Source organism: Notothenia rossii (assembly GCF_949606895.1).
Source record: "Notothenia rossii genome assembly, chromosome: 10".
Classification (NCBI taxonomy): domain Eukaryota; kingdom Metazoa; phylum Chordata; class Actinopteri; order Perciformes; family Nototheniidae; genus Notothenia; species Notothenia rossii.
This window is the reverse complement of record NC_136908.1, coordinates 43,542,815-43,559,620: the sequence shown is the minus strand read 5'-3', so window position 1 is coordinate 43,559,620 and position 16,806 is coordinate 43,542,815. Positions and strand designations below refer to the sequence as shown.

At 41.3% G+C, this 16,806-nt stretch overlaps 1 protein-coding gene and 1 long non-coding RNA gene across 2 annotated transcripts in view; both read left to right on the top strand.

Annotated features, from left to right (window-relative positions):
- LOC307023219 (uncharacterized protein) overlaps positions 1 to 16,806 on the top strand; it is a 241,693-nt gene that overhangs the window by 104,890 nt on the left and 119,997 nt on the right. The window lies entirely within an intron of this gene.
- On the top strand, positions 1,150 to 4,632 carry LOC307021349. The gene is made up of 5 exons (XR_013803134.1): positions 1,150 to 1,220; positions 1,966 to 2,067; positions 2,672 to 2,985; positions 3,316 to 3,435; positions 4,282 to 4,632. It is a non-coding gene; the product is annotated as an uncharacterized lncRNA (long non-coding RNA).

Below are 16,806 nucleotides of genomic sequence, written 5' to 3'. Positions count from 1 at the left end.
AAGAGGGGGAGAAAAAGAGATCTCCGTCCTCCGTGTTTTATTCTTATAGAAGTAAAAAGAGAAGTAACGGGGCTGAAACCCTTTTTACGCAACGGTCCAGACATAGACATCAAACGGCGACACATATTTAGTTGCCAGTTACTTTGGCATTAGGGCAGGGATATCTAGATACTTTCCAAGGTTTGACATAATGAATTGTGCTACTTTTAAAGCAAGCAACAACGTTTTCAAATCTGTAATCAAAAAGCTCCTCAAAAACGCTATCGAAGCAGTTCCTGCCGTTGCTACGTTAGTTCAAACAGTAACAACGGACTATTTTTCTTAGCGGATGCATGTCAATTTAAATCAATACAACTATTTTTTAAATCAATAAAATCATTTTCTAAATCCATAAAAGCATTTCAATTAATATTGGGAGTCATATCATTACTTTGTTGAGAATGTGGCCATGTAATGAGCAGGATAATGTGCAGCGACTTGGTCATTATGGGGAAAATAACACTTTCATGCTGATTTATTATCCCTTAAATATGATTATATAAGATTCATTAGTCCTTTGTTTTAAAGCAGGAGGCGCAAACGCTTGCCTCTGGGAGGGAGAAAAAGAGCCATAGCGGAGAATAAACAGAAGGGCAACCATGGCAACCATGCGCAGGAAGTCTTGTTCGCTGCTTTTGTGGCAGACTACAGCGCCACTTACAGGCCTGGCATATGTACTACAGCGTCTCCAGCGCTTTCGAGCGGCAATGGCCAGCCGTGGCCCAACCTCTCATTCAGACCCTTTTTTTTAGATTTGGGTATAGAGGAAAAGAGAGAGGGTTGTATTTTCTGACACTTGGTGAGTTCCCTGACACACCGGGGACACATATTCATGTATAAAAGACGTACAAGAGTGCATTTGGCATGATAGGTCCCCTTTCAAATTAAGTTGTAAACGTTAAAATGGTACGTTCCACCCCTAAAGCGGACGATACCATCTCACAGTTAGCTTCAAGTCCACGCTTGTTTTCATCACGTTTTCCAAAGGAGTGGCTACAGTATGTATTGTAAGTCACAATATATGTTGCCAGTGTAATACAATTAATGATTCAGACATAAAAGTTCATTAATTTGGTTTATAACCGCCTTCTTTGTAACCTTTCTCTGCAGTTGGAAATGCCACCAAGGGTCAGTCCCAACAGATGTCCAATTAGATGTGAAATACATCAATGCAATTACAGGTAAGAGGATGTTACATAAGGTGTTCATCATTATATTCTAACATAATCGAATCGTGTAACTGTTAGTTGCTTTTTATCTCCACATTGCTTTTGGAATTACATATACTGTAGTCCACGGACTCATCATTCTAATGGCCCCTTTCATTGAAAATGTCATATATTGTCTTGCAGGACGTGGTATAGTTGCCCATGTTCAGTTTTCCACAGGAGATTTTATATATAAATATATATTATTGGGATATTTTTTTTTTAAATCCTCTGGAGCAGAGAGAGGAGTTGTGGATTATTGTTATTGATTAGTGCATCAGTGTTTCTTAGGGTCAAAAACACTAAACTCATAACTTAAAATGAAAGCCTTTAGTTTATTTAATAAAAGAGCACATGTTCAATGTGAAAAGTGACAGTAGATAGAGATTAGTTGCAATTTGGTGCAATATATATTATTATATATATTATTATATATATATATATATATATTTTAAACACCTTCAATTTCAGGGGGGAAGCGGGGCTCCGTTGGCGGGGCGCAGCGCCCCTCCAAGACAATGGTAGGGGAAACACTGGTATTTAATGGGTGGGGGGCCTTTCTCTCTGAAGTCTGTTGTTTGTTTTAAGTCATGCATTTAGATTTAGATGTTTTGTTTTAGAAAATGCATTAGTCTTGTTTTATAATATGTAGTGATTGCATGAAATTCTATGGTTTTATTCTCTATTTTAAAATGCTTCCATGGTGATATATTTTCAGGCACCTGTGACAAGAGACTCCAACCCTGATGGTCCCATTGAGAGCGAGAACGTTGACAAAAGGAATGCTGGGCCCTCTAACAAACCCAACATCAACAGAGAGGTACATCCATGTTTTGCACTTAGCTTTATACTTAGCATCTTTCTGAATCACTAGCTGTTGCCTCTGTTTTTCTTCAAGCAGATAAATGAATGATGAAAGTATATTATGATGAATATCTATTGCGAATAAGTACTTCCTAGCGGTTTTCTCAATTCCCTCTATAAGGCCAATGTTAATATAATATTTAGGACAAACTTTGGCCTTTAAACTGATATTCCTTTTGATTAAAAATCACACTTTTCTGGGATACCTACGACGTCCCCACAACACACCTTACATCAGATCTTGAGTAAAAATTGTGTTAAGTGTATTACAAACTAGAGACACTTGGTCCCCAAAAGTGACCACAACATGGTGTGTGAAATGTCCCCACTAAGCTGGCTGTATTCAGTGTGTGAGAAACACGAGGTTAAGGTAGCAATAGTGTACAGTATTTAATTGGGGGGGGGCCTTTCTCTCTGAAGTCTGTTGTTTGTTGACATGCATTTAGATTTAGATGTTTCCTTTGAGAAAATGCATTAGTCTTGTTTTATAATATGTAGTGATTGCATGAAATTGTATGGTTTTATTCTCTATTTTAAAACTTTCTTGGTCACGATATTAGAATTCGTCGTGAATTCTATCGACTATCGGAGAAGACGCTTCAACTTGCCAAGATCAGCAAAATTCGAATGGCACTTGAGCAAGGGAGATTAGCAGAGTTTCATGGAAAGAACTTGGATGAAATCACAATAGGGCCGTATGTTATTTGTTCATTATGTCTTTTTTCTCAATTATTCTAATTGCTTCACAATGTTTAACCTGTACTCAGTATATCTCCAACAGAAAGAGTTCTTGGTAGTGATGATGATGAAGAAGAAGAAAAAGAAGGAGGTAACGGGAACATAGAGGAAGGAAACGTTGCTTCTGCCGTTGATGGTATGTTGTTAGTAATTTAATGTAGAAAAAATAAGTGCTTCAGTTTATAAAATATTCACAAAAAACGTTTAGCGGTCGTTTTTATTTTAGATTTGTTGTTCTGTCTTTTACTATTGGTCTTGCATAAACACTTTAGTTTGCTACAATTGCAGTATATACACTATGACATACCTTTGGTCAGGTTCACAGCAATATGACCAGTTATGGAAGTGGGAAAAAGAGTTCTTTCTTTTCCAAGTGTGATCAATTTCCTCTCCAATATTATTTGTTATGGTCAGCATTTCCACAGTAAAGTTAATGAAGAGCTTTTCATTTTTATAAACCCAACAGAGGAGACTATTCTACGAACTGAGGGGAATAAAATCCCTCAGAACCTGAAGACACCCAGATTGCCAACAGCAGAGGGACAGGAATCGCCTGAAGTCCATGCTGTAAGACATACTTCAAAAGGTACATTTTACAATGTTCTTTTCAATTACATTATTTTACATTTGGCAGAAATTGGTCAGAAAATATATCAATCTTCCCTTTTGCACTCTTTAAACTGCTGATGCTCTGGACAACAGCTTAAGTGGAAGATATTGTTATAGACGGTGGCATATAGATATGTGTGGCTTGAAGTTAGCGGACACCCTTTTATTGACTGCAGTAGTTTCAATCACACCCATTTATAACAGGTGCACAAAAAACAGCACATGGCAATGTTGTTTTTTATTAGCATTAATAATTATTTACTCATTATACCAGCTCCACAGACCTTTTGGAGACTCCAGAGGTCTGTACTACAAAGTACGATTCATATGTTGCAGGTACAACAAAGTGTAGTTGTACGTTTACAGTCCTGCAGACTGTATACAGCAGTTTGCCTTTTGTTGCTGGAGACTGTTTAACTCTGCTGGGGATTTCAGCTGAATTAATGACATTTGTTAATATAAAGGGAATACCCAATGGTAACTGTTGTCTTCTATACTCATTCCTTGGTAATTAAATAGTGATGAGCTTGGCAATTTAGATCTTCACATAGTCTGCCATTTTGACCAGCGTCCCTTCCTGCCTTTGGCTGCAGCAGGTGTGTTGCTTGTTACCTGATTATATGTTTTAGGCTATATTTATTGAATAATATAGTTTGCTCATCTTGTGAAAATACAGGCCATAATCTTGTGCCTGTCAGCGATTGGTCATAAAGGGCACCTAGCAGTGACTGCAACTACCCAATTAAGTGAATGCAAAGAGGAATTATAGCTTACACATTTCCTTTTTGTTTAATTGACAAATGTTTTTTCTGCTCACTTACAGGTAAAGCTTCTCAGAAAAGAGTGCCCTGGACAAAGACTGAGACCCAGGCAGTTGATAAACACATGAGTCGATTTATTACTTCTTGTCTTGTGCCAGGGACGAGCGACTGCGAGAAATATTTAAAGGCAGAACCAATAGCTCTTAAACATCGGGATTGGCAGACCTTAAAGTTTTATTTTCACAACCGTATCACAGCATACAAAAGACAAATAGGAAGACTGTATGATGGACTTAATTTTGTCCTGACTTTGCTTTTTGTTAAAAAAAAAAACATTTTGCCAAGATTTGTGTAAACACTCACACTTTTTAATTTTCCTATAAATGTGAGATCTAAGAATTATTATTTCAATATTTTCCCAAGATAATTTAACTGAATACTTTTTTTTCACATACACATACTGTATATACAAAAAAAAAAAAAATATATATATATATATATATATGATAAACGATAAACGAAGTGTTTTGATACTATTCATTGTAAGGGAAACTTCTGCAGCAATGGAGAGTCAGGACTTAGAGAGACACGAAGAGAGTTGGAGCTTTGATGTCAAACACTGATTTTTATTTACAAGTATCGGCCGGAGAAATTCACATCACAAGTCACAGAGCAGCCAGAGGTTCTGACTGACCGGGTGGGTTGCCACATCAATTCTGCCCAGCCTCTCTCTCGAATAGACATTTTAACTAGTTTACAGAGAGTTAATCCACATATTGGGGGATGGTGCGTAAAGACCTGGAGACACTGAACCACTTATCTGACTCTTAGGCTCTGTGACCGAGAGTTGACCGGTCATAAAACTGAGAATAACACCATATGACTGCATTAGCACATTACTTACGGGAGATAACAGACTCAGGGTTGGTGATAAACGTCAACAGGCAGAAAGGTTAAATATCTAGAAGTAAGACATACAATTATTCTCTAACATTCATGACTAGGTGGTTGACCTGGTTAACCCTTTTGACCTGTGTGAAATGTAAAAGTATGCATTGAGAAGGTTAAGGTTTGACTTGTATGGCAGATGTGGTTAAGTGCAGAGCAGTGTGTATAATATATATCACTCAGTATAACAGGCCTACTCTCTTTATTTGCTTTAGTTTAGTAGATATCTACAAACAAAGAGTCAATATTTTTCTAAAACCATTTAGTGCTTCACATAATAAAATAGACAACGGCTGTAGCCTGTTTTAGGAGCTGTAGGTGCATGTGTAGGTGTGTGTGGTACAGTGTGTGCGTATGCAGCGGACAGACAGGTCTCAGTTGGTTTGGTGTCCTCTGCTTACTTTTAATACTTGTAAATAAAACTTTTGCCCCGTAATTTATTTTCCTCATTGTAGCGACCAGAGAGGGGAGAGGGGGGGGGGGGGGGGGGATATATCCAGTCTCTGATAGTGTTATGTTATTATGAGAGTGCTCTGTTTGATTCTGAAATTGTATATATTTATATAAATATTATATACATATATATATATATATATGTGTGTGTGTGTGTGTGTGTCCGCATCTGTAGCCTGTTATTGTCTCATTATACCGCACTGTGAATGAATTCAAAGTAAATATATAAGTGGTCATGAACACATCTGTCCATCAGACAGAGTGCTGCTGTGCCTCCTGTCATCATTAATGGACGTCTCTTTAAAATGACCGCTCAGAGGAGAGGAGTTCTCATTTCTCTAACCGCCTGCTGCTTCCCCTCCTCTCTCCTCGGCTCCCCTCCTCGGCTCCTCCGCTCGCATCTCCTGTAGGCGGGACTAAGTCTTGAGGATAGGAGTCGAGGAGGGGAGTTAGAGAAATGAGAAACGGCCAGGGTGTCACGATCTGTCTGTGTTGTGTTTTGTTTTGTCTAGATCTGTCTTTGGTTTTCTGTCTGCGTTGTGTCTTGGCTAGATCTGTATTTGGTTTTCTGTCTGCGTTGTGTTTTGTCTTATTTTGATCTGTCTGTGGTTCCCTGTCGTTAGTTCTTCTTCTTCTTCTTCTTCTCTTTTTTAATGGCGGGTCGCAAACAGCTTTTGGTTGCATACCGCCACCTACTGTACACGAGTGTGTATCATCATGTCAGTCCTCTAATAAACCAGCATATCAAAAATAAAACCATAAAATAAAATAAAATAAATAAAACAAAACAAAAAAAAACAAATCATCCATGGTCTACTGTTAAATTCTTTTCCCTATCCCAGTTTCCCTCAAAAAGGTGAACAGTGCTTTTCTGATAGCTCTTACTCCTTCTCCTTCTGTTCCCAGAATACCCGCTACATTCCACTCCCTCTTTGCCTCTAAAACTGTATCCCTTAATTTCCCTCTTTCAACTCTATAGGTGACACAATGTAATAAAATATGTTCCACATTTTCCCTAACTCCACAGTTCCCACACTTGTCACTGTCACTTTTCCCCATGACATACAGCGTACCATTTAATGCAGTGTGATTTAGTCTGAGCCTAGCTATCATTACTTCCTCCCTTCTGTTTCTTTCTTTATAAATATTAATTGTAATTGTCTTTTGCACTTGATGGTATTCTTTGCCTTTCTGGTCTTTCTCCCACCTTTTCTGCCAGATCTCCATCCCTTTCTTCTTAATAACTGCTTTTCCTTCTCCTTTTCCAAGTTGAACTGGTAATGTGATTTCCTTTTGTAGTGCACTTTTTGCTAATCTATCAGCACACTCGTTCCCTTTCACCCCCTCATGCGCAGGCACCCAGCAGAACTGCAGATCTATGCCGCTTCTGTGAAGTCTTAACAGGCTGTGATTGATTTCTATGAGTATGTCTTCTCTGGCAGTTGTTGTTGACTGTATGCTTTGTAAACTGGATAATGAATCTGTGCATATCACCACCCTGTCTGGTCTGACCTCTTCCACCCACTGTAATCCTATTACTACTGCCAGCATTTCTGCTGTATACACTGAAAGATGGTCTGATGCTCTTTTTGATATTGAAATTTTAAATTCTGGGATATATATACCAATTCCAACACACTCTTCTTTGTTTTTAGAACCATCTGTATATATTTTGAGGTAATTGTGATAATTATTCCTGAGGTACAAACTTGTTTTGAGTCCTACTTCATTTATTTGCCACTCTCTTTTCTTTTCTACTATACTCACATCTATATTTACTATTGGAAAGAGCCATGGGGGTACACTACTGAATGGATTTGATGGTGAAAACTCTAACTCATGCATGCCGTATGTCCTTATTTTTTCTTTATTTGTCCATCCAAACCCACGCCCCTGAAATTTAGAATATTCCCAGCACTCCTGTAGTATTTTGTTTGTGATATTTCCTTCCCCACTTCCTTTTAACCTGACCCAATAAGCAAGAGCAATTTTCTCTCTTCTTAGCTCCAATGGAGTCTCTCCTGCTTCAACTAATATTGCATTAGTAGGGGTTGACTTAATTGCACCTATACACAACCGTAACGCTTTATATTGTAACCTATCAATTTTTAGTAATGACGTTTTTGCTGCTGCTGCATATATTAAACACCCATAATCCAGTGTTGTCCTCATAATTGCCCGATAGATGTCGATTAATGCCTGTTTGTCTGCCCCCCAGTCACATCCAGCCACTGCTCTTAATAGGTTCAACACTTTTTTGGATTTTGTTTCCAAATGTTTAATATGAGTTTTCCATGTATATTTACTATCTAACCATAGCCCCAGATATTTAAATTCATTGACCTCACTCATCGGCTTTCCATATAATGTAAGCTTCTCAGTCTCCATCTTGCGTTTATTCGTAAATTTCATAAAGCAAGATTTGCTTGCTGACAGCTTGAAACCCCAGTTGTATGACCACTTCTCCACTTTCTTTATAGCTTTCCCTATTTTTTCAAACACATATGGAACATTTCTTCCCCGTATCCATATGGCCCCGTCATCTGCATATAGTGCAGATTTTATGCATCCATCCAAATTACTAAAAATGTCATTTATCATAACATTAAATAATATCGGGCTGATTGAACTCCCTTGAGGAATACCATTTTCTATACTGCACTCTTTTGAAACCTCTGCCCCTACTTTAACTCTGAATGTTCTGTCTGATAAAAAAGCCATGATCCAGTTATACATTCTCCCTCCAACACCCATTCTACTCAATTTGATGAGCAACCCATCCCTCCACATAGAATCATAAGCCTTTTCAATATCAAAATATACAATTGCCATAACCTCTTTCATTTTCACTGTCTTTTCCACCTCATTGCTTACTCTAATCAAAGCATCTATTGTGGATCTTCCTTTACGAAAACCACTCTGAAAATGACTTATTAACCCTCTCTGTTCTAAGACGTGTGATAGTCTATGCACTATCATCTTCTCCATCCATTTACATAAGTGTGATGTTAATGCTATGGGTCTGTAATTATTGGGATTAGCAGGATCCTTCCCTGGCTTATTAAATGGCAATATAACTGCCGTTTTCCAACTCATTGGTAAGACTCCGTTTTTCCAGATTTGATTAAATAGTCTCAGGACTAATTTGAATGTTTCCTCTGGTAGCTGCCGGAACATGGCATAGCATAGCTGGTCTTGTCCTGGTGCTGAGTATCCTGTACCTTGCAAAGCTATTTTAAGTTCTGCTATTGAGAAGTCTACATCAAGAGCTGAATTATCATCCCGTCTCTTTTCCCTCACATTTTCATTTTCTCTTAATACACACTCTTTTTGCTGTCTATGTTTGTCATCAAGGTGTTCCCCACTATGCACCGCAGCAAATGCCCTACCTAAACATTCTGCCTTCTCTTCATTTGACACTGCCACTTTCTCCCCATCAATCAAAGCGGGAATTTTAACCGACTTCCTTTTCCCATTCATCCGTTTAAACATCGACCATACATCCCCTAACTTTACTCCTCTTCCAATGGTGGAACAATACTCTCTCCATGACGTCTTTTTTGTATATTTTACTGTTTTACGGGCTACTGCCCTTTTCCTTTGATAATCTGAAATATTGTCTTGTGACAAGTTTTTCTTTAAAGACCTAAATGCCTTGTTTCGTTCTTTAATAGCTCTGCTACATTCCTCATTCCACCACGGAACCACTTTCTTCCTACCCTCTGTTGTTCTTTTAGGTATAGTTTTATTTGCTGCTTCTTTAATGTGCATTGTGACTTGATTTGAGCACTCCTCTATACTTCCTTCTAATGTTAACAATTGCGCTGACTCCTTACAGTAAAGCCTAAATGTTTCCCAGTCAGCTTTACCAAAGCACCTGTCGTTAGTTTCCCTGGTGTGTCTAATTTACCCGATTGTGTTCACCTGGTGTCCCTGTGTTTTCTCCTCCCTACTCAGCTGTGTCTTGTTTGTATGATTAGTCTTGTATATATTTAAGTTCTGGTTTTTCGGTTCGTCTTGTGATATGGCTTGTTCCTTGGTGTGTGTTCTGTTCAGTCTTTGTTTAGAGTTTAGCCTTGAAATAAAGGAGTTATTTTGTCACTTTAATCTGCATTTGGGTCCTGCTACCTACACACACCGTAACATTACGAACCGACCAACAAATGGACCCAGCAGATAATCCATGGGAGGTAGAATTACAGCATTTTACCTTCTATCTGGCTTGCTGCTTCGATTGGTGGAAGGGAGCGTCCAGTGTTCGGCAGAAGAGGGCCGCTCTGGTAGAGGCGCACCGGTTGGCAGCAGAGAAACCATGTTTTGTCGAGTTCTTACCTGACTGGATTTTGGACTTCCATGTGATTCCAGGCCTGCTAGCCCCAGGCATGCTAGCTCCCTGTCTCCCAATTCCCAACCTGGCACCATACGCCTCGGTGGGTTCCCTCTGAAGTCAACCCTTGCTTCTGCCCCAGTTCCTGCTCCTGTCCAGGAGTCGTATTCCGGAACTCGTCTGGCTTATGGAGGTCCGTGGAGTATTCAGGCGGCTGCTAAGAGGAGTCACAAGGCCAGGCTAGCAGCCCGAGCCCCAGCAGCCATGGTTCCAGCTCCAGTACAAGCCCCTGCAGCCATGGTTCCAGCCCCAGTTCTGGCCCCAGCAGCCATGGTTCTGGCCCCAGCAGCCATGGTTCCAGCCTCAGTCGGGCGGGGGGAGCCTCGCTGCGGGGAAGCAGTGTGTGGACCTGTCAGCGCAACTTACATGATGTCGAATTTAACAAACACATTTAAATAATTGGTTTAAACGGCATAATAATAAGGACGATCGTCCGTTCTGTGATTCTCCAGAACACACATGTTATGATATTAGGGTCATGCAGAGTGAGATGAGATCGCTGTCCCTTTAAGAGAGAGAGAGAGAGGGGTGTGGCTTGTCATGTGTGTGTGTGTGTGTGGATGGTAGAGCGACAGTGAGGGAACGTGTGTTTGTTTCTGGAAGTGAAACGAGGCAGCAGAAAAACAGAGGTCTGTGATGTATTTTGTGAAACAGAAGAACAGCTAAATAAATGCAACGGCCTCCTAAGAAGAGCTTGCCTCTCTCCAGTCATTTAAGCTAAAGTGGGTTATTGAACCTGAAGCTTGTTGCTTCTTCCCTCCGCGACTACGGTCTGGGAGCGGACAGTAAAGTTCAACTCACAGATGGCCAGTCCGCCCCTTTGTAGCATATTATTTCGATGAGAGATGAGCAGATCGCCACTGGGCTTTCAACTAAATACACAGCCACGCAAAAACTGCGGCATTTGTACAGCTCCTTATGGGTACTGGAATTAGTGAAGTGCTTTCCTCCGTGGTGAAACGATCAGCACTGCACCACGGAGGAAAGCGGCAGAAAGTCACCTGGAGATAAAGAGAGCGGGGCTGCGTTGCGTGCATGGCAGGTAACGGGGAGACGCGCTCTGGCGGCGGTCTCGTTCAGGATCCGAAAATACAATTTAAATATTTTGCACACTTATTCCACTTATTCCTAGTGTGCCACTGGTTACGGTGCCGCGTGCCAATGCTGGCACGCGTGCCAGGGGTTGCCGAACCCTGGTTTAGAGTTTAGCCTTGAAATAAAGGAGTTATTTTGTCACTTTAATCTGCATTTGGGTCCTGCTTCCTACACACACCGTAACACAGGGTTTCTCAGGCTTTACTAAAGATGAAGTCAGACAGTGAAGATCAGCTCTTCCTGTCCCCCACTTAACTCCAGATGACATGGCACTTAGAGAGCGCCCCTCCCTCTCTGACTCCACCTGAGAGGATGTTAATACTCAGCCTGTATGGAAAATGCAGCATCTCATGCTAAAGAGGCAGATAAGAGGGAAAATGTTTTAGCACTGCAGCCTGAGTCTCTGTGTGCATATATGGAGTTTTTCCTGAGTGTGTGTGAGGCACAGAGCTCCAGCCTGCACGTAGAGGGCACTCTCAGCTCAGTTTTCTCAGCGTGTAAAACCAGCGGGGTTATTTATAGAGCCTGGCTTCAGAGGAGGACAGAGACTTTAGGGAGGGGGGTTTGATTTTGTGTGAAATAGAAGAGAAAGCTTAGTGTTTTTAACTTTAATGCTGGCTTTGTATTTCCGAATCATTCAGGGAAAGACAATTAGATAAAGCTTAACACTAGATTTGTTCATCTTTGAGGTCCCAAATGGTTTGTTTCTGTGAAGAAGCTCCAGAAAGTGACTTCCTGTGTCTTCGTCCACAGTGAGGGGGGAGGGGGGCAGAGTCGTGCACTCCTGTCAGTGCTGAGTGTGGGTTTTATGGTTAAGAGACAGATTTTGTGCTGCACAACTTTCTGCCTGACATGAAATAAGCCTGGGGCAAAACATCCCCAAAACAAACAAATAAATACTTTGGGATCAATCATTGTCCGCCTCAGTGTGGCTGACTATCAGCAGGTTTCCAGTCATTCATGATAATATTTAACAAGCTGATTGGGTTATCAATTGAGGACAGAGACATAGTTTCTGATTACATTTGGCATTAATGATTAATAATATGGACACAAGCACAACAGCAGCCACACACGATGGGCAGTAGCTCCTACAGGTCAAACTGCAGAATAACTGCTCAGATTAATTTTTCCCTGCAGTGTGTCCTTGTTTTGCCCTCAGTGTTGTTTTTCTTTTTCACAAGGAAATAACAGTTTAATAACGAACAAGCAGACTGTCCATGTTTCCCTCAAAGCCATTGGTTTATTGTGTTGTGAAGAATTAGGATCACTAATGACTCTGATCTCAGGTAATTAAACAGAGCAAACAACAGCGCTTCGTTTCTCTTGTTTCTTGCAGAGCCTGTTTTGCACACAACTTAATTTAACCACCAGAACAGTTTTGAGGTAGGGGAGAGTGGGGTAAGATTAACCAATGGGTAAGTTGACCCACCCCCTTTATCTTGGGAACTGTGAACATTAATTCAGGAAGCACCCATCATTTCTATTTGGCTGTGATGGAGACAAGCACATGGTAAAGTGCTAAATGACACCTGGGCGTCCGTAAAACATATAACTATATCTTGCGGTATTTTTTTGGGCCTCTGTTAAAGAGAGACGTGTCTCAGTATACTAAATCGTGTCACACATGCCAAATGACAGATAAGCCCAATCAGAGAGTGAGGCCCGCTCCATTGTCTCCCATCCCAGCGATAGTACAGCCGTTGAGTATTTGAATATTGATTGCGTTGGGCCTTTACCTCATTCTAAAGCCGGTAGTAATTATTTGCTTACCGTGATGGGTCAAAGCACAAGGTATCCAGCTGCGTACCCGCTGCGTTCCATCACCACAAAGTCAGTCGTTAAAGTCAGTAAATCTTTGGAATCCCAAAAGCTATTCAGAGCGATCAAGGTTCAAACTTCTCATCACACCTTTTTGCGCAAGTGGTGAAGCAGTTGAAGGTCCCGCATAAGCAGTCTTCTGCATATCACGCACAGGGCCAAGGAGCGTTAGAGAGGTTCCATCAGACTCTGAAGTTTCTGTTACGGGGTTATTGTGTGGAGATGCATCAGGATTGGGAGGAAGGGCTGCCATGGCTTATGTTAGCTGCAAGAGAGGTGGTGCAGGAGAGTACAGGGTTTAGCCCAAATGAACTGTTTTTGGCCACAGAGTGCGTGGGCCGCTTGCGCTGCTGAGTGATGAAGTCACGCCCTCAGAAACCCCTAGTAATCTTGTTGACTATGTAAACGGGTTCCGGCATCGGTTGTATTCAGCTGGGGAGAAGTTGTCGTCTGCCCAGAAAAAGATGAAGCGTCTGTACAACCTGATCTCACCAGAATGCGTGACTCCACCACGACTCCTTAACACCGCATTGCGTGGTGGAGTCACAAACTTTGCTACATTTACGTGTCTGCATCACGCAAACAACGCCAATTTAAAGTGAATGAGGCTCCTTTGTCGTAGTGCACACACGCATTTCTACAACGTCCAGCAGTGAGCTTTTATTATATAAAACGTTTTTCAAATCTACTTTATAGCTTGTGGTAACTCACGGGAGGCTTCTTTTATTTTATTTGCATTCATAATAATTTGTCTTTTTCATCAGAATGTATTATGGCAACCCTGTCTCCTAACAATTACGTTCCCACAGAACTAAACTGTATTATAAATTACGTTTAGCTAGAAATGTATTTTCTCCCTCGTTACGTTTCTTATGAACGTATCTTAAAGACGTTTATTTTCTACATATCTTTGCCATTTATTGTCTTGCTTATAATAATGATAATAGTCATTTATAAATATCATTTTAGAGCACACATTTGAAATCAGTAGGCGAGGCTGTAATTTCGCCAGCTGTTACTCTCATGAGCGAGGCAGAAAATAATAGTTTTAACATGCCAAAAATCTGCTGTGTCGTTTATTGCACCTCAAACATTAAAACAAATCCAGAGTTACGTGTTTCTGTACTTCCTCTAAGAAGAAAGGACAGTAACAGAAGATCTCTGTGTTTTTTTTGGAAGAAAGAAAAAAGAGAGATGGATCGATTCGAATTACCATCTCCACTGGTACTCACTGGCAACTTGGGAGAAAACTGGCGACGATGGGAACAACGCTTCCAAATCTACACAACCGCGAGTGGTGCAGACGGTAAGGACAGGAAGATTAAAGTGGCCATACTGCTGCATGCACTAGGAGAGGAGGCTCTTGAAGTTTACAACACGCTAGACATCGCACATGGTGAAGATTAAGGTGAAGAAGAAGATGAACAGACTGTTAATGATATTCTAGCAGCATTCAGAGCCTATTGTCTGCCTAAGAAGAACACAGTGTTTGAGAGACATCAGTTTTGGGCACATCCTATGTCAGGTAACCACGATTAAGAAATATGTGACAGAGCTCAAGCAAAAGAGCAAGGATTGTGAATTTTATACCACAGAAAATGACATGATCAGAGGCAAGATTGTGTTTAGTATGAATGACCAGAGACTGAAAGAGAGACTTTTAAGAGAACCTAATATCACATTAGAAAGGGCCATAGACACCTGCAGAGCTGCTGAGATGGCCAAAGTTCAAATGCTAGCTATGAATGCAGCAGCCCAGGAGATGTCTTTACTTGCAGTGCACAAGAATAGTCGACAAGGACAAAAGACACGCACAACGCCTATACAACGTACACAAGACATGGGACAAAGGCATAAAACATGCAAACAATGTGGTAAATCACACCAGCCAAGACAGTGTCCAGCATACGGAGTATCCTGCCATAATTGCGGAAAACAGAATCACTATGCAAAAATGTGTAAGTCAGCTAAAGCCTAACATCACAAGACAGTACATGATGTTTCTCCGGAAATAGACACCCTACATATTGGGACAGTGAGCATTGATCAGCTAAAGTCTAAAGCTGTCAAGTCGTGGCATTATAATGTAAATGTTGACTGCATGTGTGTGAAGTTTAAGTTGGACACAGGAGCAGAGGCCAACGTCCTGCCACTGAAAGTATTCACAGCGATGACCCGAAAAGCCAGACGTGAAAGAAGAACACACCTCAAACTGCAGCCTACAAAGACAGTGCTGGTGGCATATGGAGGGATGAGATTGAAGCCGGAAGGGGTGGTCACACTCAAATGCTCCACTCCCAAAACACAGGCAAGTCTGACATTTTATGTTTCCAGACAATCCATTCCAATATTAAGAAACGAGGCATGTGAAGAACTGCGCCTGGTGAAAAGAGTGGACATTGACTCAATAGAAGCTAAACATCCCACAACAAAAGAGGAGCTCATAGCTCAGCACCCAACTGTCTTTGAGGGTTTAGGTGAGTTTGCTGGAGAATATCACATCCACAATGACCCCAAGGCCACACCTGTCATACATGGCTGTAGGAAAATACCACTGGCAGTAATGGACAGACTGAGAGACACTCTCGATGACTTGTTACAAGCTGATGTTATTGTACAGGTAACTGAGCCTACACCTTGGGTTAATAGCCTGGTGATCACAGAAAAGAAAGATAGAAAAAAGTTATGGGTTTGCTTGGATCCCAGTGACTTAAACAAAGCTATACTCAGGCAGCATTACTCCATTCCAACGACCGATGAAGTTCTGTGCAAACTAGCTGGTAAGACACTTTTCACAGTGCTGGATGAAAAAGATGGATATTGGCAAATAAAGCTAGATAAAAAGTCATCCCTACTGTGCACATTTAACACACCATGGGGGAGATACCGCTTTAAACGTCTTCCATTTGGGATCAAGTCAGCAAGTGAGGTTTTCCAGCAACGCAACTGTGAGACACTTGGGGATATCCAAGGGATCCCCATCATTGCATATGACATGATAATTGCTGCATCGTCAGAGAAAGAACACGATGAGATATAACAGAAAGTTATAGCCAGAGCAAAGGATGCTAATGTGAAGTTCAACAAAGACAAGATGCAGTACAATGTGAGCAGTGTCAACTACATGGGCCATACTGTCACTTCAGAGGGTGTTAAAGCAGACAACGCTAAGATCAAGGCTATCACAGGCATGCCAACACCAACTAACAAAACAGGACTACAGCGATTGCTGGGCATGGTAAAATACCTAGCTCAGTACATCCGAGGTGAGGCCACCATATCAGCACCACTGATGCCCCTTTCACACCAACGCGTTATTAGCTCCGGCTCGGAGCTGGAGCCTGAAAGTACCGTTTTTTCCTGTTCACACCGCAGCGGCGCCGCCTCTTAGCTCCAGAATCCGGTTCAAAAAATTGTCGGTCTAGAGGCAAGAGCTTCGGAGCTAAGAGGCGGCGTCGCTTACGTCGCTTACGTCGTCGAGGCCCACCTCCCCTGAACATGGGTCGACTGAAGAGTCTCGTCATGCCTGCCTACAAGCAGTAGTGCTGAGTAAAGTGACTAGAAGGCAACCACACATTTATAAAAAGAAACACACTTTATAAAGTCAGGCAACACTAACCAGGCTTTGTGTGATTCTGTTTATTTGTACCTTACTTTGACCATACGTTCACTGTTATTGATCATTGTGGAGAGCAGGCAGACGTTTTGTTTTTTATTATAGCAGCTATCGGATGGAATCAATACATGGGCTGCAAAGGTTGTCCGACTATCACAACTAGAATCATAATGAAAAATACGCCGGTAAAATGTGCCTGTAGAAAACGGCTTATGCCCATTGGCGGCGCCAGGGTATGGCTGGGGTAGGCTCCAGCCATACCAAGAA